Source organism: Scophthalmus maximus, chromosome 14 (genome assembly GCF_022379125.1).
Source record: "Scophthalmus maximus strain ysfricsl-2021 chromosome 14, ASM2237912v1, whole genome shotgun sequence".
NCBI classification, from domain to species: Eukaryota; Metazoa; Chordata; class Actinopteri; order Pleuronectiformes; family Scophthalmidae; genus Scophthalmus; species Scophthalmus maximus.
The window spans coordinates 15,528,700-15,554,179 of NC_061528.1; the positions used below are offsets into that span (position 1 = coordinate 15,528,700).

A 25,480-nucleotide genomic window follows, 5' to 3' on the forward strand; every position below is an offset into this window, starting at 1 on the left:
AGCCTCCAATTGGCTGCACGGTGGTCACGGAACTACGTAACGTGTGGACACTGTACAGTCACTTTGGCATTGATCACCAAAGTGAAATGTTACGCTTGTCATTTCCCTGATGCCTTTGGGGCACTCCTTGCCCCACTTTAGTCAAATAACCCACCCAGTTACTCGGTTTGCATTGATTGTTCCTCTGCCATCCAGGAAAAGAGTGCCAACGGCTTGTTTTTCTTCAATTTTTCAGTGATATACCGCCACCAGATTTATTAACCTCACATGTTTTATCTGACATGGCAGGAATGGTGTAACGTAACCCTCAAGATGACCCGGTCGTTGGTTCTCTCTCGACCGGCAAAGGCTGACCATACATCACTCTGAGAATACCTTTTCCTGTGAAGTGTAAGGGGAAGTGTCTCCCCCTTTTGTGTTGTGTGAAAGGAAGCGAATGCCAGTGTGACTACATGTCCTGTGTTGCCAAACGTGAGAAAGGAGTTTGTGCTCCACTCTCTGATATGAGGAAGTCCACCGCCGTCGAGATCCCAATAGGGAAAAAGCACTAAAAATTGACCACACAGCTCCCTGCGGGGGGACTTCCTTGTGTCTCTCCTACTCCAAAATGAGTTTATCGTGACCTTATTCTGCTTTATTTTAAATTCTCCTGCGGTATTCCTGCAGGGGTGGATGATTTACAGCGATATTTCTCTACATTTCTCCCGGGGAAAGGGGAGTCCATCTCTTTCCAGCTGTATTTTGGCATTGAGTCCCCTTTGGTGTCAACACTAAAAGTATCCCGCACGTCCTCAAATCAATTGGCTGTTTCGTCGGCGACGAAGCGGCTGCGGGCTGTGCATCTCAACGGCGCCGGAGATAAGACTCACTTCCCCGCTGTTTTGGAGAGAATCGTGTATTTGTGCAAATATTGATCAGACGGGGCCAACACCAGCACCAGGTGCATTTCTTAAATGTACTGTTTAACAGAAGAGAAAGAAAAAAAGAAGACGTGAGGGTGTATGAGCCTGCCACATTGACGTCGGCCTCGGCTCGCTGTTTACTGTTTGGCAGGAACACACTAATCCCCGACAATTCGGATCGCAGGTGAAACACACCAGGTCGGAAAGACTGTGTGACAGCATGTGCACCAGAGAAGCTCAACATGTCAGGGCCCCTCTGAGCACATTTACCTGCCTGACACTCACCCCTCCGGATTCCCACTCTCTCCCACCCCTCCCCTGCACCTCTAAGTAGGCAGATTAGGTGGTCTGTTAAAACCCACAGGAAGGCACTTATTCAGAAATATATGAAAGGGCAAAGTGAGACAGGCTAATGACCGATGCAGTGTCGCCGGCGCACTCTCGGGTCTTTCATCATTCTGCGGAGAAGGGGCCCCCGTCCTCTGAGTAACCCTCATTATATCAGAGCTAATGTTGGGGATGAGGACGTGCAAGTGATAAAGCACCATCACAGTCCTTCATTATACAGAGAGATAGAAACCGACTCGGTGGAATTTGTGCTCGACCCGTAAGATAAATGCAACGGACAGAGAATAACTCCACTTTTAGCGACTGTGCCACATGCTGCTGTCGGGCCCGCTGCTGTCTCGGAGGGTTGGGGTGTGTGTGTGTGTGTGTGTGTGTGTGTGTGTGTGGAGGGGGGGCTACGTGTTCCCCCTCTGGCCAGGGGATGGCAGTGTTGGTGTTCTGTGGAGCCAGTTGCTGCTGCTGTTCTGCCGCTCTGGTGCATCATTAGTTCCCCCCGCTGCGCTTTCACCTACGAGGCGGTAATCAGTGGCGACTATTGACTACTGGTATCGAGTGCCACTGAGTCAATTATTAGCCATATTTAATCAGCTCATGCAGGATTGATAAATAGGACCTGTATGTTTACCTTCCGATTATCGCATCAGTCACAAGACCACCAGTTCAATCCTTGCTTTTCTTTTTTTTGAATCTTTTTTTAAATGACTAATACGTTTCCGTGGACAGACTTCGCACGCCGAAAAACGTATTGAAAGAAGTGGATCGCTCATTTCCGAAACGAACGACATCGATTGCACCCCTCGTAAATATCATGTTGAGTGAAATGTCTTCTGAACGACGGAGGGAAGCCATGACCGTCCACTTCCAACAAACAACAGCAACAACAGGCCTCAAAAGATAAACCACAACACACGAAATGTGAAATTTGACCGCCTATACAGTCACTTATGTGAAGTGTACTGCTGCCGTTATCACTGTCAACAACAAATAAAAAGAAGACGACAGGAAACATCAGCCCATACTTCTGCTCCGCCGCATTGTGCGGCTGCAATAGCCAAAACCATCAACGGCTCCACAATGCAGCACAAATGACCTGCGCTGGAAGAAAGACAGGCCCCCGGTTGGACCGTCTGTTATTTTCTCCTCCGCTCGTGCCGTTTAATATGAGCGAGTCCCTCCATCAGCAGAGTCCTCCGTGCACACAGTGTCTTCATATTTTCTGTGTGTGTGTGTGTGTGTGTGTGTGTGTGTGTCCGTCTGCATCATACAAAAGACCACTGTGGTTAACAGTACAATAGAAGAGTCCGTTGCTGTGCTCACCACTCCACATGATAGGATAACATTGCCTCCAATGCACACGGAGCTCATTGTTATTCCCTCAATGGACAATTAGATGTGCAGAGTGTTAATGATCAAATCAGGGTTGAATGAAATAAACAATTGCGCAGTTATTCAATTTTTTTCTTTTTGACCATTTATATTTTCCCACCTTCTATTCGTTTGTGGGTATTACCTGTCTTGTATCTTGTGATATACTTTTATTTGTATATATCTGTGTTGGAGATGCAGCATCTGCTACATTAATTTGTTTTTATTATCCTTTTTTGGGGGGGGGGGGAGTGATTCTTGGCTGTTGTGGTGAAATACGGGGTCGTTTTACATCTCGCAGCCTCAAACTTTCTTTTAAAACGAAAAAGCATTTGAAAAGTTTAGAGGGGGCAATCACTCGCTAACAACTCCTAAACTATTTGAAATGTGAAAAAGGGCCGAAGCCAGAAACCTGCATTTTGGTAGACGGGCTCGCGATGCCCCAAAAAATAAACAGGCGTGGAGAATCGGTGGCTCAGAGGCTGGCTGCGCACGTGTCGGATCCTCACTGGGCAGCTCGCGGAGAGACTCGGCTCTTTTGTGGCATGTTGGCGTTGACTCCTGTAAAACAAAAACAACCCCCAAAAAAACTGCGAACGCACGTCCAGTTACTCAGGTGAATGTGGCTTTGTCTATCTTCGGGGGAACACCTGGTACTTCAGTTCACATGTGTGCGGGGGATGTTTTACAAGTCAACCTTCGAAAAAGGTTTTCCGTTTCCCGTCACAATTAACCGTCGAAGTGTCCTGAACGACTCGCGGGAACTGAATGGCGGGAGGCCGACGCCGCTGCGAAACTGCACGTCAAGCACCGCTAAGAGTTATTTGCTTTCATGGTTAGAAATTAAGCAGAAATCAAAATTAAGTATTCACATTTGTCACACATGCTGTGGTCTAATTATGCCTGATTGATGTTTTCCGGGGAAATGGGAGCATTGTTAAAGCCAAACATGGAGAAAAAAAAAAAAAAATGGAGTCGAGCTATACAATATGGAGCAGCCACATAAGCAGCCGGCAGTTGTTGTTTTTTTTTTTGAGGACATGCAGCTCGTGTTCCCACGCAAACAAAGTGGAAGTTATTGGACTGCGGGAGAGCAGAGGCCGGGCGGTATACACAAATTATATTACCCCCCCCCACCACCCCTGTATTCGGTAACGCGGGAGACACAACTTCAGGCTCCGACGCCGAAATTAATGAGAAATGCAATCTAGCAGCACCGATTGGATGTTTAAGCAAACAGTGTGAATCAGAGTATGTCATGCGGCTCGCCGCGTGGGCGCCGGCGGTGGCAGGTGACGTATTCAATAAAGGCCCGTCTCATCTCCGGCGGACCTCGTCAGACCCTCACTCGGCAGAGCAATAACAGCATGACAACTGAAAACACCGCGGGACAAGGAAACAGCCATTTAGCCCTGAGACGAAACATTTTCCGAAATTGTTAAAGGTCCCATGATTGTCTCTCTTTGTGATTTTCGCAGACCGGATACCTGTAAATGCGCTCGCTAGTTCGGCAGGGGCTCACCAGACCTGCTTGACGCCAACTGAACCACGGTGCAAAGTGGGGACTGCAGAGAGAACTAATCCAAAAACGATTTTCACGTGAATGGGTCTGTTTCGCTTTATTCTTTTTTTCGCACAGTGATTCATACTATATGCAATGTCTGATGGCTTTGCCCGCTCCAACACCATCTCCTGGTGCACAGGATCGTTCATGTTGCATTCGCTCTCTGGCTTTTGGTTAAACGAATGGTTGAATGTCAGCGGTCAAGTATTTTTGCATGTATCACGAGGAGTGCAGCATACCTTCGTCAGGAAAACAATCTTAAATGGCTTTTTCTGTTTTACTCCAAGGCAGGCTTGCAGTTTTGAAATCACAGTGAGAATGCCCCATATATATTTTCTTTTTTTCTTTTTTGAACAAACCACTAATCCCTTGCATTTAAATGAGCCATTATTTATTTTTTTACACCTTCTGTGCGTTTCATCTTGAGCTTCAGTTCTCTCACCATCTGTGGCCGTGCGGCTTCAAAACGGGCGGAAGAATAAAGGAGTAACGTTCCACTGTACCGTTGTGCTTATGTTCACATTTACTCGCAAAATGATTAGATTGTGTAGTGGAAGAGGAGAACTGCGGGGTAAGTGCATCGTGTGCCCCATTGTTTTCTTAAATCCCGTTTTGAATCATTTGGCAACACGTTGCCCTTGACTTGAGGGTTTATTACACACTCAGATGCAGTGGTAAGCAGAAGTACTTTTCAAGTGTTTAAAAATTACAGGATGTGTTAAAAAAAGTATGACTTCTCATCTAAAGGCCTATTTGTTTTCATGATTCTATCAGTGGCGTATTATATTGTCATTCATCACCCCATCATACACCAGCCGCCCCTTGTGGCTGCTCAAAGGAGAAGTTACAGTTGTTGACAAAGAAAATATATTAATAAATACTTACAATGTCTAACAAAATAAATTAAATGTTTACATACTGCCTGTAAATACTAAATAATGGAAGTCAAAGTGTTACAGATTACTCTGATGAAAGATTAATGTCTGCTCTTTACCGGCATATGTTACCGACAACAGTTTGCATATATAAGAAGCCTCCCCACCCTCAGCTGATTAACTCAGGTATCTGCAGAGACTCATTTTAGTGTAATTGCAGACGCCTGATCCACTTGATTATACCTTTCACAACCTGCACCAGCCTGCCGCAACACAACACAAACAAACGTATGTGCCCCAGGAGCACAGAGTAATGGGACTGGATGGGACTTTGTCATAGAGCCGCGCAGACTGTTTATGCAACAAGAAAAAGAAGGATCGGGGGGGGGGGGGACACTCAAGAACCTCGCCGGACACACAGTTCCATTAAAACAAAATATGAGGCCATGAAAACTATATTTCAACGGAAGCCCTAACCCTCTTGCGAAACGGGCCAGCTCGCGTCCTCACTCCCAAGAAGAAAAAAGAAGCTGTCAACCTGGTCACACACAATAACGGCTCTCATTAGATCCTACAGGCCTTTTAGCCAACCTTCACATGCATACATAAAAGCAGAAGACAAGGCGGCGTCGAACACTCCCAAGGCTGGCGTGTACTTCTTTTTACAACGCGGGATAGTAAAGGTGCCAGCGTTGATTTGCCGGCACACTTCGTCCCGCGCCCCGTGACTGCCATGAACCTTGTTCAGCCTCCATAGACAACCGCACGCCCTTGGCACCGCAATACGTCACAGTGTACGCAGGTTATTTCTTTTTTTCAGTTAATTTGTCTTTTGATGTTGCCATAACGACGGCGTAATCTTTCAGCATTTACACGAGAAGCTTCTCCATCAGTCTGATCACAAAGAGGCCACACAGTGGGAGCATTGTTGCACACCCGCTGTGGATGTAACTATGGAGGATCCGCGACACATGTTGTCGCACCGGATATTTAAGTGGTGTTACAGGAAACCCATATATGTTTGCAATAATTTGCGTCTCCTTAACAGACTCTCTAGAGAGTCATGACGGCTAACAGACCCTATTGTATTAATTCCCAGTGTCCCAGCTTCCCCCAGTCCACATGCCGACGTGTCCTCGGGCGAGACACTGGACCCTAAACTGCCTAAACTGCGGATCTTTTGGCAATGTATGAATGTGTATGAATGGGTGAATATAGTCCTTTAATCATTTAAACCACTACATGCTGGAGCGCCACAGTGTGTACAAGCCTTGTAATAGTTCTGATACAATAATCGTGATGTAACATTCAGTGGCACCCATAAGGTCCCACTCTTCGACTGCTGAATATCTGTTCGACGGGTAAATGGAAGGTGCTGTGCTGCAAACTGTTCACACCAAAGACAGTCTTGTTATAAAAAAAAGTGATAAAAGAGCACACCCATTTGTGAATTAAATATAAAAGAAATCATATACGCATACACAGCACACACAGTTTATTATAAGTTGCCGAAAGCTGAGCTGCGGAAATCTCTCCACGTCAACTCAAAACGCAAAAAACAAAGTGAGAAGCGAGAAGCAGAGGGAAAGAGAGCGAGAGAAAAAAAAATCAAACTTATTCAACTCTCAAACACCTCCGTGCAATCTCGGTGCGATACGTAGGGGCCTCGGCCGGGCCAGATTAAAGTGAAAGAGGCCTTAATTACCCCTGATCCGATGATTCTTGGCAGTATGCTCTCACCGCCACTGTAACGCATGACTTATGTCAAACGTCGACGGGTAGGCTTGAAAGCAATGATGCATTAGGAGCTATTTATAATAGGGAACAGCGGGATACAGGAGCACATTTACCTGCGTGAGGTGTATGGGCAATAATTGCATCAGGAAATTACAGAGTGTGTGTGTGTGTGTGTGTGTGTGTGTGTGTGTGTGTATGCGTTTAAAGAATATTGAAATCGCTCCGAGCACATGTGGCCGTAGGGGTGTATTATTCTGAACCTCCACACAGCAGGCCTCCTCGTGCCGTAGGCGTTACGCTGCCTCACTCGGCGCGCCAGGTGGGCCGAGATAAAAGAGATGCTGTAAAAAAAAAAAAGAGTCCTGCATTGACTTCAGAAACTGTGCAAGACAAAATTGAGACGTAGTCCATAGTAGTGAAGCGGATACAATAGTTGTTTTGTCGAGAGTAAGTGCTACAGTATCAATGTAGAGCAGTTTGCCTACATGAATTTTAAATGAATTGACCTGCACCTGCTCATTGTGCGCCCGTCTGACAACCTTGGTGCGTTTCTCACAGGCAAGAGACGACACACCGGGCTTCATCCGGAGTCTGCAGAGCTTTAATTATCTTGGGGAGCATGTTTGCAATCTCCATCCATTTTTTTTACATGTGCTAAGTGACCACTCGTCGTGTTTGGGAAGTGCTGACCCAACCAGCCGCCGTGGGATTAACTGGAGTTTGGCTCCGCCGCGCCGCTTTCGATCACCATGCTAATCAGCCGGCTCCCCGTTTCCCCAATTGCGTCGCTGCAGGATGGCCTTTTGTGCGCCGACACGGCAATCTCCCCCAGGCATTAGGGTGGACCGTAAGAAGCATAACATTTACACAGCGTGTGCAATGAGGCCGGGAAATTAAGGTGGCCATTGTGTACCGACGGGTCACGTATAACTAAGATATCAAACAGTTATTCAGATAAGATGTTGCTCTTTTCCCCAGGTAAGACACTCTCCATTCAGGTCTCATAGGACTTGCGGGCAAACCTCCTGCTCTCTTTTGCGTAATGTCCCGGGTGATTTATCTTTTGCTCTTCCTGTAAAGTGCACCAATGGCACCGTACTGTGGCGTACAGGAGAGATTCAAGGATTCAGATCAAGTCAAAGATGCAGCCGTGATAGCAGCCTGCTCGCTCGGCCTCGGCAGTATCCCCGTCACTGCCAATCAAAAAGCAGCCAAAGGCTATAGTGACCTTTCAGAGATATAACAAAAATAAAAAAAGAGGGAAAAGGTGCACAGCTTCGCCAGTGTTGATTTCTATCTGTACCATTTGTATTTCTTCTCTTTCAAAAAGCGTAAGTCTCCTCTCCATGTTCTGTAGACAAACAATTTCAAGTGATGCTTTTTAATGACACGTTGCATAAAACTATGGCAGAACAAGAGGTGAGATTCATCTAAGGAGCAGTTGTCACCTTCTGACTAAAGGAAAATAAAGCCACACTGACATGCTCGGTTACTAGGTGATATGGATGTACCTGTTACACAATTAGAAGCTATCTTATTGTTATCCAGCGCCGCGATGAGAGTCGAGAGATTACTCTCGAGGCGCCTCCGTACTGTGGAGTCGTATCACTCAAAGTGATGAAAAGAAATAAGCAAAAGGCCTTGTTGTCGCGACGCTCAAGAGGATCCTTACAGTCGTGTGGAGGCGGAAACTTGTGTAATCAGGAACTTATTGAATCTCCTTCATCTTTACCTCTCTGTCTCTGACAATTTTGCAGGTTGATTCCCGTCAGGTTTTTGGGGCGTCGCGACCCTGTCGTCCTGTGCCATGCCACGAATTCATGGACATTTGGAGCACGGTTTATCGGTCTCGGTTTCAGAATAGTTTCTGTTTATTACGGCAGGTGTACAGCATGATAAAAGATTTCGAAAATTCACGCGGACCGCATACCGACTGAAAATTACCCTTATTGTCTGCGCAGTGATATTTTTCTACATTGGCTCCACAAAAAATAGTTTTTGGTACAATCACAGCAACTCAATCAGCAATACCCTTTCCTCGCCTTGTGCTAGAAATATCGCCCCATTTTTTTGGGTGTTATTTTGATATATATCAAAAACATTTTCGCAAAAAAACCTTTACACACTGTCTTTTAATAGCTCATTTCTAAAATGCCCTTTGAACCTTTTTTATCCGTGGTTACCAGACGGAGCGCCATTAGTTATCCACTTGCGGTGCCATAACACGCCGTGGAAGGTTACCATAACGGATGAAAATATGTTTGAAAGAGGACCTTAGCAGAATACTGATTGGTCGGTCGGATTAAGTTGGATTTATGGCAGGGATGAGCTCTTCATCTTCATCTTTATCCCCTGCAGTGCCTCCATCCTGTGTGTGTGTGTGTGTGTGTGTGTGCGCGCTCGCCGTAAGACCCAGATAGTGGCTTTGTCTTTGTCACAGTACACCTGTGTGCCGACTCGTTCGGTTCAGCCTCGCTAGCGGCGCGGCTACGTCGGTGTCGTAGTCCCTCTGCCTTACTATTTCTCTCTCAGTGCAACACTTTGCTTCTGAGTGGGGAAAAAAAAAAAAGAATAAGGTTGGATTGATTACTGTAAAATCTGCACTCGGAGCCTGCCTGCCAACATGCTGCACGTTGATCCCTGTCTGTGCCGATTACCTCGTGACATCAACGGCACCAACAGGCCACACAGTGATTTTCATGGGAGGTGATTGTGAATGAGTGGTGTTGTGAGACTGGTGGAATGAATGTTGGAGCAGCTAAAATGAGTATTTTCACATTTTGGGAAATGCACACTCAGTTTTTTTGCAGTGAGTTAGATAAGAATATTCATACTGCTCTACATCTATGCCATATGCATGTGATGACGCGGCCCCCATCACGGCAGTCTGGTGTATCTGTCCCCTTCTATTATGTATAAAAGCCACTGGGAGCCAAAAGACCTTTTAGCTATTTGTAAATGTCCACGAGAAAAAGCTAAACCTTCAAGTCACAAAATGATAATGTATGAAATGGTAGAGGGGAAACTAGAAACCCAGGGAATTCTTTCACGAACACAATGGTAAAAAAACCAAAAAACCCTCTTTGTTCAGGACCAACGCCGTATTCTTCTGTTGATCTCACCCTGAAACGTGCTCGTCGATTTAATAAGGGTGGCAGATGGATTTGCGATTAGGGAAGTGAGAAGAAGAAGGAGCTCATTGTCACCTTAAGGGAAGGTGTGAGAATTGACAAATAATTCCCAACACGGATGACGGGGGAAATGACAAAAACATACACGGCACCAAGTATTAATATTTCTTTAATGAATCTTTTTTGGAATCATGGTTGGTTGGTTTGTTCTCAACAGGATTATGCAAAAACTGCAGAATGGATCCCCACGAAACTTGGTGGAAGGATGGGACATGGGCCGATAAAGAGCCCACTGAATTGTGGCATGGTTCCGGACAAAGGGACAGACCAAGGAATCTTTTTATCCCTGTCTTCAACAATGCAATATAGGGTGTTTTATTTTATTGATTGCTGGCATATTTAGGGGACTGATATCAATGATTGTCTGCAATTTAGTTTGGCTTGATTTAATTTGAAGGGATTATTAGGCCCCGACGAAGCATACGCTCTACTGAGTGCCATTCTAGTTTAATCATTACAGAAGAGGGCTAGAAGCAGAGTCCCACAGAAATGCTGTGCAATATTTCTTAAGGTAGAATACAAAAGAAGTAAATTGATCCCGATCCCGGTACAATGCATTAAAAAAGCTTCCCTGTCTTTATTCTGAGGGTAAGTAGAAATAATAATGATAAAAAAAATCATTACATGAGAAGCGTGTGCCAGGGCCTGGATGTACACTTCACTCTGCAGAGATATATAATTCTGCCCCTTGTGTTTACTATTGACCCTGATACACTCCACAATGAACAAGGATAGCAGATGTCCATGTGTTTTTTTGATATATTATATTTGGTGTCCGCTTGTCATGTGGACGCAGTAGAATTTATGCTTGCCTGCCTCTTCTTGACCCCCCGTGGCCTTACAAGTGCTCACGGTGCGACCATGAACGGAACTCGGACGGTCAGCCCGTTCATCCAGAATCACTCCAAAATGTAAAGGGGTTCTTCCTTGAGTCGTGCCCCATCCCTCCACAAAGTTTCACGGAAGTCGTCTTAGCGGTTTTTGGATAATCCTGCCAGCTAACTAACGCAAAACACCTCCACCGACCTCCTTGGCAGTGCACAAACACAAGCCAATGACAATAGTTTAAACATGAGTTAGCAGTGAAGCTTTCAGTCACAGTATCAATCTTAAGGGACACATAAACACACATACACACACACACACACAACAAAGTGTACGTAGGCGGGTCTGGAGGAGTCACCTGCTTGTTTCAATATGTATTAATTTTTACATGTTGTTTTTTCTGATAGTTTCTTGCTACTTCATTATTTCTAAAACTATATATATATTCAGACCACCTTCTGCACCCGTTATTGTGTGGTAGAATTTATTTTAAATTGAAAAATGTTTCACTTTGCCCCGTCAAGCTACTCTCGCTGACCCAAATTTTTTAGAATTCATTCAATACGGAAATATGTAATTTCCAAAAGTATTCAGAGTATTCATCTTTGCTGGGACATTCCAAATTGTGGTCAGGCGCATCCTGCTTGATTGGAGTCCATCTGTGGTAAACTGAATTGATCGGACATAGTTTAAAAAAGGCTCACAACCCGTGTGTATTCTGTAAAGTCCCACAGTTCACTCTGCATGTCAGGAAATGACAAAGTAAAAAACGAGGCACAGAACTCCAAACAATATGTCTGGTAAACACCAGCTGCATCATCCCGTAGGGCGGCTGCTCGTCGGCAGGGACAGGCTGACTGATCGCAATCAAGGGAAGGGATGAATGCGGCCGACTACAGAGAGGTCTTTGAGGAAAACCTGCTCCGGGGTGTGAGTGGCGCCGAGACGGGCGACGGTTCACCTTTCAGCAAGGCGGTGACCTGAGGCACACAGACGAGACAAACACTGGAGGGGCCTTCAGGGGAAAACAGTCTCTGATTGTCCTGGAGTCACCCGGCCGGAGCCCAGACTCAAAGCCCACGGAACATCTGTGGAGACAGCTGAGGGGGACAGCTCGTAGATGTTTCCTCTGCAGTCTGATGGAAGGGATCTCCCTGTAAATAACGGGGTGGACTGCTCCAAGTGTGCAAAGCTCGTAGGGACTTAGCCCAAGGAGACTCTGAGCTGAGATTGCTGCCAAAGGTTATGAATACTAGTAAATAAGAGATTTTCAGTTGAAAAAAATAAATACAAAATTTGCAAAAAATTCCAAAAATGTGTTTTCACTTTTGTTATTATAGGTCATTGAGTGTGGATTGCAATTTTTGTCCATTTTTAAAGTAAATCAACAACACAATGTGTGATGGGATACTTTCTAAGAAACACTGCTATTGGCATATTTGCAGTGGAATTCATTCAGGGGCTAAAAATCTTCAACATTACATTACATTCATTCAGCAGACGCTTTTTGTCCAAAGCGACTTACAATAAGTGCATTCGACCACGAAGATATTACCCCGGAGTGTGAGGATCAAGAGAGTAGATAACCATTTATCAAATAGGCAAAAACAGCTTCAAGTGCTTTAGAATTTTTGTCTTTTTGTTTCTAAATTCGCGGAGTCCGGTGATGTTTTTCGGGTCTGCGACAGAAGCACTGCAGGGATTCTGCTCTCCTCGTGTCAGTGGTGAGCTCCATCCGCCGTCGGGGAAGCGGGACAGAACCCTGCAATCGCCTCACTCTTCCAAACAATATTTGTCCGAGGTGAGCAAAGCTTTTTGGGAGCAGTCGGCGGAGGCAACTATTTTATCGACCCGGGCTTTACAGAGTGGGTCCCCTGAGCCCTTTTGGCATTTTAGAGCCAATTTTCTGCGTGAGTGCAGGTGCGGACAAAGGTAAATCAGTAGCGGTGATGAGGCTGCGCCTGGAAGTGTTATTGGGAGGAAAACAGAGTGCAGCGTGGAAGATGGTCACAAGAATGCCCCTCCTCTCCTCTTTGGGAGACACCATTAGCCGCCAGCTGTTTCGCTGTCTGTTGTGCCGCCGCCGCCGCCGCGCAAATCTGCACATCTTTCATGTGGAATAACCTTGTTTATCCCGTCTCACGCAATACTTTTCACAACAGCTTGCCAAATGATTAAAAAGGGGGCAGAGGACTGAGAGAGAGAGAAAAAACAAAAAAAACATAATGTGTCATCTTGCCTGGTTTGTGACCACATCCCCACTTTAATCTTTCATTAATCATACTGCGTGTCTTTTTTTGTGTGTGTGTGTGTGTGTGTGTGTGCAGCAGATGTGTTGTGCAACAGTTTAAAATCAAGCCTGTGTCAGACGAGTCACAGAGAGGGACGCGGGGAAACTCCGAGCAGGGGGAGTTTTGATGGGGACAAACCCACATTGGCTTCCTCATGAATGTCTGCTTAAATTGACTGCAAAGAAGTAGAAATGAGCCCATGACGCACGGCTGGATGATCATTTTGGTGGATTAGTGGATAATTATGAGGATAATTGCTTTTGTTCGTGAACTGTAACATGACAAGGCCCCCCCCGTTGCTGATATTCGGTTAAAAATTAATGGGCTAAAGGAGCATATTTATCTACACGTCCACATGTCTGGTAATAAGGAAGTGCTTGACATTAGAACAATTTCTAGTTAATAAAAAAAAAAGAGTTGGTTGGCATTTGTGCAATGAAACAATGATAATGACCTGATGTAATTGTTTAAAGGAATATTTCACCATTTCAGGGAATGATAGAAAGATCGACTCGTGTTTTAGTGAGCAGTAGATAATGTGTTCATTGTCAAAACAGATATCAATATGTGTAAATCTAACATTACACATGTGGGTTTGTTGTAATGGCGGCTATCGTGCTAGCTCCTGAAGTTTGATGGTCGGCTTAGCCCTTCTGCGGATTATGCAAGCCAACTCTTTCTGTGTTACAAAGTCAACTAAGCCGTTTTTTCTAACACTTGCAAAGACTTTGCTGCCTGTAAGAATTCATCTCGTGTGAATGGAAGTCATTGCAATATCTCTCTCTTTTCAATAGGACAGGGTGGATTGTACTGCAAAATAGACACATTGGGTCAAAGTAAACCAGCATGTGTTTTGAAGGTGGGGCGAAGAGGAACCCGCAGAGGTTGCACAGCTGTTTAGAAAGCTTTGGGTTTGACAAAACCAGTGAAGGCACTGGACAAACATGAGAGGGGAATCAATCTTATACACCAAAGACATGGAGGTTTTTATAAAGAAATGACCAGTGGTCAATCGCATTTGAGCCAAATGGACAATAATGAATGACTTTGGACACAAGTAGTAGCGTACAACTATTTTTGTGATACTGTGTTTTTGCAACGTAACACTTGATCACTTAAATTACGTTAAGCACATCAGCTCCTGGCTCCAGCTCCATACGTATTACTTGCACATAGACATGGCAGTGGTATCGGTCTAATTATAGGCAGATATTGTTCGTATCTGACAGAGCCAACATAGCCGCTTCCGGGCTTTGAGTTAAACCCCCAGCTGTCCGTGGCTTCATGTTTACCATACAGTCATGAGAGTCAATCCTTCCCATCTTGTGTGTTTCTGAGAATGTGAAACTGTTGCTTGAAAAAGAGTTAAGTCAGACTAATGCCTTTGGATTAACATCAATGAATAGCTCCCCTGAAATAAAAAAAAATGTAGTTACATTCTCTAATTTCACCTGAACACAAGGACGCACTCATGTATTCACAATCACGTTTCACGGGAAAATATATCATCTGTGACTTTTCCGTCTGTGTTTAAACCGTATGTGTTAGTTTTTTCTACACGGGTCTGTCTTGTGAAAGAGATCCAGGTGGCAGGCTGTTTAGATGAAAATGATTAAATAAAGCATAGTAATTATTTCTACAAACGAGTACTGCAGACCGCCGTCTAGACGGTTACTGTGAACCGCTACACGTGTAGCCATGGCCACTGTACTAAAACAAGTGCAATTGATGTACAGTGCACGTGTTCCTCAGTGGGGTTACGACAGAGACAGAATCTCTTTGATCAGCTGTTACTTTAAAAAAAAAAAACTTTCAGCCTTTCAGAAAGTTTTGGCCTGATCAAAAGTGTTTCTAGAACATCGCTGGGAGAAAAAAAAAGTTGGAGGTGAAAATGAGGAGTCATCTCCAAAGACCAAAAGCAAAAAATAAAATAAAAAAATAAGGATCATGTTGCTTGTGTCTTTGCTCGGCAGCACGCGCTCCTCTGTCCCAAAGCACAGGACAGACGGGGGATGAGAGGGAGAGAGTCTTTGGCTGTCGGAGAGGGTCTGTTTGTTTTGTTATGATGGATAGTGCAGAATGAGTGTCGGGATGTGTGTCTCTGGAAGTGCTGTGTCGTGACCGCTGGGGTCGCTCATCGATTCCCAGCCATCTCTGCTAAACCACTAATAAGACACTTGGCATTTTCCTCGGTGCTAGATTACTCCCTTTGTGAGCCTCCTCTCTACCCCTTTCAGTTATTGGTGTGTGTGTGTGTGTGTGTGTGCGTGCGTGTGTGTTTGTGTCTTTGTCTGCCTCGGTAAAGCTGCGTGTCTGTCTCTGTCTGTGTCTGTATTCCCGCATCTGTGCAGGAGTGTGTGCGAGATGGCATTAGGTCTGTTATGTTTAGCGCGGAGCGTGTGCACACTCACAGAGCTTTTTGTGTGCGTGTCTGTACATGCATACAAGTATGCATGTGTATACGTCAGACAAAGGCAGACTACGTGGCACGAGGCCGTGTTTGTGAGGGGGCGCCAAGGAAAAACTGCGGGGAGAGAGGGGTTGTGTGAAGACGTTGCCTCGGAAGCCGTCGGAAGACTTTGTGGGGTTTGATTCCCCCCGCCGAGACCCGGACTGTCATGTGACTTTGGATGAGAGTCACCGGCGAGTACAGTCTGACGCCTGAGACGGAGGATTATGCGCGATGTTGGTGATGAGATCAGCGCAGACAGATGGAGTATTTATTCGTGCGAGAAGTTGGGGAAACCAAGTCAAATTGACATTGAAGCTGACTGCGCTGTGTACTCACTCTTAACTTCGCCGCCAGCCACTTTTAAAACCGCCTGAATTAATGAGATGTTATGTGTTTAATATATCCTTGTTGTCAATGTGCTCTCACTGGCAATAGTCACCCTATGATATTCGCCGTGCAGGCCACTCATCTTATTAACAGTTTGTCCAGCGTGCCACACAGCACTTCCCTCCGCTCCGAGTGTTTTTTAAGTGCCTCGGCTCGCTTTTGTTCAACTGACGGCGTATAAATACATCTGTAGTTACAAAAGAGCCCAAAGAGCCCACTCACATAAACTCGAGAAAGGAACCCAAGAGCCGCGGGCCCGGTATCTCAAGGGCGGCGACCTCCATGGTAATAAATTTGTCCGAGGGAAAACGATGACAAATAAAGGCCTTTAAAATGTTCCTATTTTCTCCACACGTCAGAAAGAATTGATGTCTCGCCGCGCGCTGCCACAAATTACCCCCAGAGAGAAAAACAGCCCGCCGCAGACGGCTGAACGTGGGGGATCCACTCCCTCAGGTGAAGTCACATTCAGACTGATAGGCTCGCGTGGAATTCAGTGAACCCGACTGCACCTTCCACCCACGGGGCTCGACTCCTTCCTCACTGGTGCAATGCAGACATCTTAGGGGAATAATCCCAACCCAGCTATCTTTGAGGGGGGGGGGGGTTATTTTATTTTTCGACTTGCTGCTGCCAACTCAATTACAGATAGCTTTTGCACTTCAGCAACATGCCTCCACGGTGCCCCACACACTTGTGACATATACAGTAAATCTCCAGGCAATATATTCTATATCCATTTTAGGTATATGTCCGAGTCAAAGATAGACCTTATCGGACCGTAAACTGAGGTTGGTGCCCGCAGGCTAACTGCGTGCGTCTCGCCGTCCACAAATCCCCTCCGCTCCTCGCGTGTGTCCTGCAGATGGGTTTTTTTTTCCGCGCTGCTCCGCGCTCCGGACCGGGCTTCATTAACTGATAGCAGCAGAGATGGAGACATCACGGGGACACGAGCGCAGCCGGATATAAAGGAGTTTGTCTACACAGGAGCACACCAGCTCGAAACACCGCTACCGTACTCATCTCAGCAGCGAGTCACACACAAAACGATCATTTGTGGGGACAGATATTCAGAGTAATCTGACTGAGAAAGGGGTTAATGGGGTTAACTGATCAATACCGCCGAATGAATTAACGGCACGTTTCTTGTCCTCGCCTGGGATCGTTCACGGGCCTCTGAAAGCAAGCGAGGCCCACTGTTGGCATTTGAACTGTTCACAGAGTGATGTTGGTTTCGACCAACATCATTGAGACAGTTCTTTATCTTAAAAAAGCACAAAAGCAGCATAGTCTTCGACATTAAGAGTGAATATGCCTTTTTTTTTTCCCCCGGGCCTCCTAAGGTACACAGTGCTTAAAGTGATTTTGTTTTCCACTTGGGTCATTGTAGCAGCCATAAAGATATTGACACAGGCATTCTTGAAGGATCGCTGAATTCATTTATTTTCCACTTATTTATCTTATTTGCCCCCAGTGAAGAGGCCCCCCTGTGAATTTGGATGTTTAAAGCGACAGATGCATGTTGTCGATTGCGTCTCTTTCAACCATCCACATATGTTCTCGCAGCAACTCAGTACCTAAATTGTGGGGGGGGGGGGGGGGGGGGGGGGTGTTTGTTATTCGCCGAGGTTACGGCATGTGGCTGACTTCAGCTTAATGTCATCATTGTCATTGTGTCACTATTTACTAAAAAACAAATAGTGTGAAATGTCGACACTGTTTATAATGATCTTTATTCGCCCTTTGCCAAGTTTGAATTGGGGTGCACGTTGAGAAAATGCCACATTGACGGGGATCCTCCCCTCTCTCCAGCCCGGCGTGCCGTCCATTATTTCACGCGCATGGTGTGTTTGTGTGACTCATCAGATAATTGGTGTGACTCAGTCAGTCCGCGGGGACCATTAAAGAGGATTATGGGACATTACCTGTGGTGTCACTCAGCACTTAATGCATCTAAATCAGATATTTCGACCACGGCAAGCCTGTTTAGAACGGTAACTAGTTAAGTGTTTTATGGAGGAGATATTTCCAGTTTATGAAGTCACTCTTTATTGATTGCTGCCGCCTGCAGTGTTCCGGGAGAGGAGCTGATGCAGGAGGCCAACATGAGGCCAAGAGAAGGCCTAAAGAGGCTCTATTATGATCCAAAAACCTTGGCTGCAGTTCGGAAGGGGGAGAGTTGAGTTTAATAAGAGCGGCTTAATGTTGCTTTTTATGAGACCTGCAGGGAATGCTCTGTTCCTCGATGTATTTAACATGCCAACAGTTTCTGTTGGGAGGGACGAGGGAATGCACTTCACGTGATGAAGGGTTTCCTCCAAATTGTGTTAATTACAACAGACCAGTCACTAACTGCCCGTTCCATGTAATAGCGCCCATTATGCTCGAGATTTACTACCTCGTGCTTTTACAAGGGCAAACATAAGTGTTTTATAGAATGATTCGTGTTCGGCGTCTTGAAGTGACTTCAAAGGAAATTTCGCCGTAAAAGGCGATGATCATAACAACATCTCGGTAATGGCAGACCCATAAAAAGCCCCGCACCAAATGAAAGGTCATCGTCAGTGGGCTGCCAAACAATATTTTATGTCACTCAAAGTGCCCAACCTTGATGATAAATCCCTCCGGCGAGAATGGCCCCATTGTGTGCTCCCATTTGCATTTTCACGGTTGACGTGGAGGCACCTGTGTTGAGGGAAGTGCAGTAGCATTCATGGCAAAAAAGGTTATACAGTCGCTATGAAAGCGCTCTGCTCTTCGAGAGCTCCCTCGGCCCTGAGGATTCTGCTGGGAGAACCGACCCTGTCTCGATAAATACACATGGGAATCAAATGTTAAGTGCCCTTCACTGCATTGCATACCTGAACGTATATGATTGGACGATACTAGTCAGCTGGTTGCCTCAGTGAACTGAGGGAGACGCATACATGAAGCAGCTAATATACTAGCGAACACTTTATATTACTCTACCTAATATTATTTAACATCAGTGCTATATTATCATTGTTTTGTTCGTGTAACTGTGCATATAACTGTGGTATATTCTAGTCCGAGAACCACATTTCCATAACCACAGAGCAAGCACCGTTGTATGGATTGTAACCTCTTTTCACGTCTATTTGGGTGGATTGAAAATATATAATCACATTCACTTAGCGATTATATCCATACCTAAAGTCTTTGCCGGCTGGATGAGTGGATGGTGTGTACATGTAGTTTCTTTGAGCAGCAACAATGAGGCCTCGCAGTGATGATACTACTCTGACCCTAACATGCCAGCAGATCTGTGGTTGTCAAACGTGGGTTATGACACTTGGGACCTGCCAGGCCCAAGGACTTGCTTTCTCATATTTAATATGTCACACATCACCATTATTACGCAGCTTCTGCTCCATTCTATTGAAAACGGATAATATGAAATATTTCTTTGGATTTTTTTTTTCTTTTTTCATTGAAGTCAACAGGGACCCTCAGAAGGATGCAGATCTCTATGCTGGTAATTTTCACTGCTGCGTAATAATGGTGATGTGTGACATGTTAAATATGAGAAAGCTAGTCCTTGGGCCTGGCAGGAAAGCTGCAGTACAAAAAGTGCCAATTTCATTTTTTTTCAGCCTGTGTGCAAGCATCCGGCCACTGACATTCATTACTGACAGCATGTGATTAGACAAGCAATTTCCCCCACTTTAGGGGTAATTTCAAGTGCATTCTATAATGCGGGCTTTTCATTCATACCGCAGGAACAGTTACATTTACTGAGGACTAAAATGTATAATGGAAATGAATGGTAATCAATATTTCTACATTCGCAATCCACCACGTACATATGCGGGCGGGTGAAACGGGTTTGTGTTCACCGTGTCAAACACGGTTCCCGCAGCGGTACAGTGCGTTTAAGCTTCTTTCAACTCCTTGTTTTGGTTTTACAGTCCACAACAGCAAACTGCTGACCACATACTGCAAACAAATAAATGAATGGATTTGATTGTATCAAATTAGTATCGGATTGGTATCGCCACATACTCAAAGTTGCAGGATCGGTATCGGATTGGACACAAAAAAGTTATGCCTACTATTTTTTTTTCTCTTGTGCTACCATATCCACGGTAATAACTTTAAAAATTAGACAATTTAACCTCCATTATTGGAGGTTAAATTGTTTCTCAGTGAAATAAATACAAAAAGCTGGCAGGTATACTCCAGTGGTAGTTTAACATCTATACCATTGCATAATATCACAAATGCCAAGTTAATATTTGCATAATAATGATGATGATAATAATAAAATACAGATTCTTGAAACTGAAGCCAATCAGTGAGAAACTCAAACTCATGCATCACAATATTTGTTGTTTAACACAAATATTCGACAGGGGAGATGAGAGAAATTCAGCCATTGCAAACAATGTGAATAACACTCCTCAAATATCTAAAGAAAATAGCAAAGAAATGTGACATTTAAAACTTGAGATGGAAAAGAATCAGACATATAATGAATGCAAATAATTAAATATTCACTTCAAGTACTTGGTGCTTTAACACTGATGTGAGTGATTCGATGACATTGAGTTAAGGTCTGACTGTACAGTAAAAACTTTAAATGTGATATATATATATCACATTTAAAGTTTATACATTATATTTCATTGGGCTTTGATCAGGCTTGTTTTTTTTAGCTGTGGGGTTCGGTGTAAAAGTGTTGATAAACTATGTTGTTAAAGTATCAGGCAAACGCATCCATCAGCTTTCTAAATCTGTGAGCCTGAAAACATGCGAGTTTATTCACTCTTCATACAGTATGTACAAAAAAACAAACATTTATGCATGCTTCATAGATTGCAAGGAATGATACATGGACGTTTCTGTTCAATTCTGCACCTCATTATGTGGAGATGAGATGTTGCACTGCACTGCAGGCGCCACTTTGCGATTGTGGGGTGATTAATACGCTGGACCTTTCACATGGAAATCTTGCTTAGCGTAAGAGTGTGGGTTTCTATTTTTGTAAATGGAGCTGACTGTATAATGTTGTGCATCATCACCAATAACAATTTTTTTGAATTTTTTTATTACCTTGGACCGCTGACATCTATTGATTAATGGTTGTGTTTACGGCCCATGTTGACACACTTTCACAATATGGGAGGCCAGGTGGGAGAGCTACCAAAAATCCGCACATCATACTTTTAATAACCACTTTGAGGCTGAGTTTTTTTGTTGTTTTTTTTCGCCGGCTCAAGAAGCTTGTGCCCACATTGGATCCTCTGTGGTGTGTCACGTGAACATGGCACACGTCTTTGCACGGCTGTTAATTATAAGGTTCATTAGCGCTCGAAAGGGTCTTTGAAAGGGTCTTTGAAAGGGTTTTCGTGGAGCCACTGTGGCAGGGTCTTTTGTAGCATCTGCTAATGACCGCCTCATCTGGATGCGGGCATCTCTGCGATGGCATTTGCACTGACAACGAGGGGCCGATCTGCACGCAGCACTCTGTCACAATTCTTTTATTTATTTTTTTATCACATCAAAAGTCCTCCAACAAACAACCAGGGAATTATACACTGCTTTACTGGGTCTCAGTGGAGGTCATTACAATGGGGGTCGAGCGGCATCTCTTTGCACTGTACGAGCACATCCGTTGACAAGAGGAGCAGAGGAGGGGGAGGACGGAAAGTGTGCAGAGAACGAGCCCAGAGAGCCGGATGGTCATAATTGGGGACACACAAAACAAACACTGAGGGGCCCGCATGAAAAGACATATGAGTTTGGATGACGGAACAATCAAAAAGATTTTCTCAGAAAGAAAAACCACTTTGCCTTCCAGTTTGTTTGTTTTTTTTGTATGCAGAGCATGAGTTGTTAATGAGAACAGAACGAGGATAAAGAGGGAAAAAGAGAAAAAGACCCACACAAAAATGAGGCGCTTGATGAAATGTTGCAGAAGATGCCACTTGTGGAATTCTATTTGGCGCGCAGGCTGCAGCACTCGAGTGGGCATTCAGCCACAACACAGGCATTCCTTGAAATAACTGAGGGAGCTGCGCTGGTGGAGCCGCGCTGCTTCAGATACCAGTGAGAAATTAAGTGGGACCCAGAAGGCAGATTGAGTAACAGATTCGAGAGTTTGAAGTTTGCTGGACGCCAAACGCTGCGACGTGGTTTGTAACACTAATTGTGTGCAAATCCACCAGGGTGCCCATGCTTGTAGTTGATTTTTCATTTGGCCGATGACGTTGTTTTGCTTTATAGCAGCTGTTGTGTCCGGTTCAACTTTTTGCCAGATGACCCGGTTTTTAGTTTTTCTTGACCCCTTTGCAATAACACCTCTGCTGCCCCTTCGGACTCGCCTCGTTCAATTAAATGAGAATGCTGCATTTCCCCCCTATGTCTGAAAAGTCAGTCCGGCCCACATTATTTCCACTGCTGCTCCTTTTCCTGTAAAGTCGACCGTGCCGGTTTTGTTCTGTCAGCTGCCGTGACCTGTTAGATAATCTAAAAATGATATGAGGCACCACTGACCTTATTCTCCAACTTAACAGCGGCGTAGTGGTTTCATTTTCCTACTGTTGTTTGCATACTGAATATCTAATGAGAAATACTCTTTGAAGTTGAGGTCTAATGTCAGCCCCATTTAATCTTTGTCAGTCGCCGGTGCGTTATTCCAAAAGGTAATCCTACGGCAGTTTTTTTTTTCCATTCATTTGCATGTGATAATTGGTTTGGAACAGCGAATGCAGCAGGTAATTGGCAGTCCCCAAGCACTCGGGGCCCCGCGACACAGACAAATAAACCGACGGTGACGTCGTCTGCGGCGACTCAAGGTGAGCTTTCCACTTCGCAGTTTGGGCATAATGCACATACGTGTGTGGAGATGCCGCCCCACAATCCCATCTTTGTGTGTCAGACGCCGATTCCCTGTTGAGGCCCTAATTGCGTCTTTCGCAAATCCTCCCGCGTGTCTGGGCTGCTGCTGCTGCTGCTGCTGCTGATGGCCTCCTTCTGAGGGATAATCAGCCGGCCGATTGGCCGAAACAGTGCCCACCTGTCTCCCTTCCCCGGCAGCGGCAGGTTGGTGAACGTGTTCCCGCGCTGCAGGAGTGTTTTTTTGTTTTTTTTGATGTCCGTTTGATGTCCACGCCGCCGTGTTCAGATAAGTCGCTTAAAGGATCGAAAACCCGAGATATCAGATTCTAGAAATGATAGTCCACCGCATTTGTCCCACAGTGAAATGTAATATTGGCCAATATTAACTTAACAATGTGAGGTAGCTTTCATGCGGTGTAACAGGTTATCTGATTTCAGCTCTGTTTTTCAAGAATTCATATTTTCTTGTGTTAATTATTGTGAAGGAGAAAAACAACTTGGTCTGTGATATATGATCATTGTGAGTAATTTTCCTCAGCTTCACCGGTGACTGTCAGACAACTTTTGAAAAGGAGGGCTGAGTGCAGAGTTTATGTTATCTTTCCACATGTCCGTTGTTAGTAGCTCACGATTCATTTTGTTGCTGCTTGGTTCCGCTCAACGTCGTGTCAGAGGACAGTGAGCGGGAAATGTGCTTTTGCTGTCGGGGTCTTGGAAAAAGTGAACTGGGCCTCACGGACACTTTTCGTCTAGTCTGAGGCTTGATGTTTTTCATATTATCAGACCTGTTGGTGTGGATGTGCAAATGGATCCATCTGTTTTCTCTGCTGTGACCTCCGACTATCTGGTGTCAAGTGAAAGTGGACCGTGGGAGAATGAAGTCAAAAGCAAAGTCCACCCCTCTCGCAATGTCATAAAGTTAGTAAATGATGAGTCCAGATGTAGGCTACTGTAGAATTTTCCAGTTGTCTCATTTTCCAGACAGCTTCCAGACAGGAGAGTGTTCTTAGGGTGATTTCTATAAACTGATGTTTATTTCTGCTTTAACCTGGATTTAAAATATAGAATAACTAAATCGAAGGCACGTGGCTCATTTTAAACTTTTATCAGAACTGAGCACTTCACCTGGATATCTATCCTCTTGGCTATTCAGCAAGGAAGAGAAAAAAAAGAAAAAACAACATAAAAACATAAAAACCCAACCTGGGGCTGTTACCTCAGATTACATCAATACTACTCTTCAATGAGCTGCAACGTCCAATGGCTTTACACCTACTAGGGTGTTGTTCTTTTGGTAGTCTTTTTTTTTAACACAGCAAAGCTGAAACCAAGGTTCACCTGGTCGGGCTACGCCACAGAGGCTGGTGGCAGTCAGCCAGTCCTCTTCTCTCTCTCATGGTTTGTCTAAAACATTAACGGCCCTGTCGGCCGTGTAAAATAAACCTCTTCTCAGTTACAACTCATGTGTGGTCTCCCCTCCCCTGTTCAGCGCCGAGCCAGGTTGCGGCGCTGCGTTCTCGAGAGGCGCTCAATGTGCTTTCAAGCCGCCCGACTCTTCCCACATTGTTATTGCCAGCGTCCGCCGCCCTCAGGCACAGATATCAGTCCTACGGTTGGTTCCACACAAGTGTCACCGCCCCATCCAGAAGCTGTGAAGGAAAAAATCCAATGCCAAATACATACTGTTTCTGCAGCGCTAACATTAAGAGATGTAGGATATAAAGTTCCAAGGGTTTTGCTAAACCATCTGGATGTCGATGCAGTCATTGTCCATGAGGGATTGAGGATATTCCCAAACAACAGGCAGAGCTGTTAAAACAAGACTTTATCCGTCTGTCGCGGCGCTGCGCGTCAACAGATGTAGCATTTCCCTCTCCATCTTATGGGTATGTGTGCAAATTGTAATTGTATCTGTTTTTGTGATGAACAGCTTTTTTTCAAAATGGTTTCACTTCCCTTAGTAGAGCTAAGAACGAGACGGTCATCACTGTTGTCATTATTATGGACGTGATGCCACATTATTTGTGATTTGTTGCCACTTCTCGACAAAGGTGGGGGGCGTTAAGGATAGAGGTCCGAGTATCCTTCAGGAGACGTAAGAACCATCCACCCTTTTTGCCATCGCACATGTTAATAGTGTGAGTGTTGTCACAGCCATTATTGCATGATATGCAACTGCGCCTGAACCGTAGGCAGCAGGACTGTTATGTTTTCAGGTGCTGCAGTAAATACACTCGCCGGATAATCAAATATAGATTAAAAGAAAACATCGCAGCATCCCTGCGTCGCTCCAGTTAAATGGTAAAGAAAGGACAGATGAAAGAAAGGTTCTGCTTTAGTCGCTACATCTGTTCACGTGCGGCTCATTTGAACTGGCTAATAAGCCGCGGAGCAAACATGATACCGACTGCATGTTCACTATCAGAGGTTTATTCTGATGTTCTGAAACCTCAAAGAGACTTCTTGCCTTGGGTTGCCTGAACATTACTTCAAATGCGAACACGCTTTAGTCGCCAGGAGTGCGTACTGCAAAACGTTGAATATGAGTGGCGTGAAGATATTCTCAAGATGAATTAACAGTTTGTCCAGACAACAAACGTTTTGCTGACAATTTACATAATTACAAATGCTTGTTACTCATACGGACACATTCAATAGAATAAAGCAGCGAACCTTTTTGGC

The 25,480-nt window shown here is 44.9% G+C and overlaps 1 long non-coding RNA gene across 3 annotated transcripts in view; it reads right to left on the minus strand.

Moving 5' to 3' along the window:
- LOC118320508 overlaps window positions 1-25,480 on the minus strand; it is a 54,478-nt gene that overhangs the window by 15,657 nt on the left and 13,341 nt on the right. The gene's annotated exons all lie outside the window — the stretch shown is intronic.